The sequence below is a fragment of the Pseudorca crassidens genome, chromosome Y (assembly GCF_039906515.1).
Source record: "Pseudorca crassidens isolate mPseCra1 chromosome Y, mPseCra1.hap1, whole genome shotgun sequence".
In the NCBI taxonomy this organism is placed as follows: Eukaryota; Metazoa; Chordata; class Mammalia; order Artiodactyla; family Delphinidae; genus Pseudorca; species Pseudorca crassidens.
In genome coordinates, this window is record NC_090318.1 from 2,475,502 (window position 1) to 2,477,840 (window position 2,339).

At 47.8% G+C, this 2,339-nt stretch overlaps 1 long non-coding RNA gene across 1 annotated transcript; it reads left to right on the top strand.

The window, feature by feature from the left end:
• The first annotated feature begins 563 nt into the window (after window positions 1–563).
• On the top strand, window positions 564–1,884 carry LOC137217800 (uncharacterized). Its single transcript, XR_010940257.1, has 2 exons — window positions 564–977; window positions 1,375–1,884. It is a non-coding gene; the product is annotated as an uncharacterized lncRNA (long non-coding RNA).
• Window positions 1,885–2,339: the final 455 nt, after the last annotated feature.

The following is a 2,339-nucleotide window of genomic DNA, read 5'->3' on the forward strand; positions in this document are numbered from 1 at the left end:
TGTTTTCTTTAAGTCGACCCTATTTAGACTTCTTTCTGAGTGAAAGCATCTGGGGATCGCTAGATGATTATCCCTCTGTCACAAACAATTTGCAACAGTGCCCTTTATGGACGGCTGCTGCTTTAGCAAACCAAATTACAGGACGCCCGCAAGCACAAGGATGTCCCAAATACTGCGCTGGACACACTTAACAGTTACTTAACAGTTACCGCTCGTCTATTCACCAGCTACTTTGGAAGCTGGGGCAAATAATGGATAGTTTTTTTAAGTACGTACGTTAATTGGGGACATGCTCATGCTTTAAACAATCATTCAGCATTTACCCCAACCTCAAATGTAACTGGGCTTCCTGTATTTTATTAGGCTACCCTGCCTTTATAAGCCCTTTCTGGGGGCGGTGGGATGTGCATAGCAGATGGTACTATAATAATACCATTTTGGTCTTGAGGAAATAGTTAATCCTGGTCCTTCCAAAGCTACTTTTGAAAGTCAGCCAGGATGCTGCATGAACTATCTTTTACTTTCTAGCAGCGATAATTTGCTCGGGGCATGGATGGGGGGGGGTCACCCGCAGCTTTGAACGTTCACGCCAATCACCTGTAACTAAACCAATGACCATCTGAGCGTGGAGTACAACCTGCAGCCGTTTAAAGTCCCTGAGACAGGAGACGATGGGCAACAATAAATCTTTTGAGGCCGTCCACGGGCTGTCCCGATGCGTACGGAAATCCTGCCCTGCATTCCTGATACCTTCCTTCCCAAGATGTCCACGGCTCCGCCCCCCGCCCCTCAATCCACCAGCAACCTCTTCGCAAGCTTGTCTACGCGGGTCCCAGACAACAGCAGGCTCAGAACATCGAGTTGTTCTACCGCGGAAAGAGAAACTGGTGCTGGACTCAGACCCAAGGTTAACAGCCGACCGGGTCCCATCCTCACGCCTTGGGGGCGTCACCTTCATTCTCTGCGACTGGATAAAGGTTTGTGCCCTTTCCAGAGCGGGCGCTGGTTACCGGGGATGCTGCAAACAGGCGAAAAGAACCCTGCTGGGAGTGTGGGCACTGCTGAGGCTGGGGACTGCAGCAAGCTTGGCGACCTAAGCTAGACATAAACGCCAGTCGGGTAACAGTCCCTACCCAAGGTTCCTGGTTGGGGCAGGGGGCTGTGACGCAAGAATAAGGAATTTAGAAAATGCCTTGCCCGCCCCCCCTGAGCTCGGAGGCCGTGGCTACCCACTCACAGCGGAGGCGTATTGGAGGCATAAAAGTGGCCCGAAGCCAGCCTGACATGGGACAAGAGAAAACAGCTACTTCGTGGGTTCTGACTTCTCTCCTTCGGTCCGGACACGTTAAATTACTTTGTTTCCGTCTGTGGCAGATCAATGAAATGGAAGCGATACACCTAATGAGGTTCTCACCCCAGAATGGTGAAAATTGGTTCTGGCATTCGAAGGGCGAGCTTTCTAGAACTGGATTCGATGAGGAAGCGGCACGTTTCCGAATAAAACAGGAGAAATGAGGCTTCGGTTCCTGCTTTACATTCTCGGATAACAGCACGGGCAAGGCGGTGGGTACGTGCGTGCCCTGCGTGGCATTAGTGACCATACAATCGCTAATGGAAGAAATATGACTCTTGTCTTTTACGGATCCCCAAAGGCACCGGAAATACCAACATTCCGCCGCCATTATAAATAATTATAGGATGTACTGGTGATGCTGAAATTCCTTATTTACAAGTCGTCCTAGCAGCCTGGGAGTGTCCGTTCCTGGTCATGGCTAATACTTTAAAAATTTACTACAGAGACCTCTTCGGACCAGCCCTGTCTGTGAACTACACATATAGTACGGTGTTTTGTTGTTTTAATAATTATGGTTCTGGTCTCTGTGATTGATGTTTGGTCTTTATTCTCTGGTATCCATTGTTTTTCAATGAATAGGGCAGAAGAGAATTTCAGTTTGGAAGGTCTTTTACCTAATGAAAGATGAGAAATGCAATCGTAGAAGGGTTTGCCTATTCCTTTCGCTGGTAAATACTCTTCTGAAGTTGTGTTCATTGTCTATTAACCGTTAAATTGCTCAGCTGGGTTCGGCTTAAAAATTAAGGCTTTACTATCTACTTCCCTAACGAGAGACGCTGTGGCCCAATTAAATACTGAGAGTCTTACATTTCAGCCCATTTCTCCAGAAAGAGTAGCTCACAGTGTGATCTCACGTTTTTTGGTTTTTGACACCTGAACAGTGTGTTCCCCTCATTTGCAGGAAGGATGGAATTTAGGATCCGCTCCAGCCCAAACCCATGTCAATTTTTAACTCAAATCTCTGTTGGCCGGCCTAACCACTGTG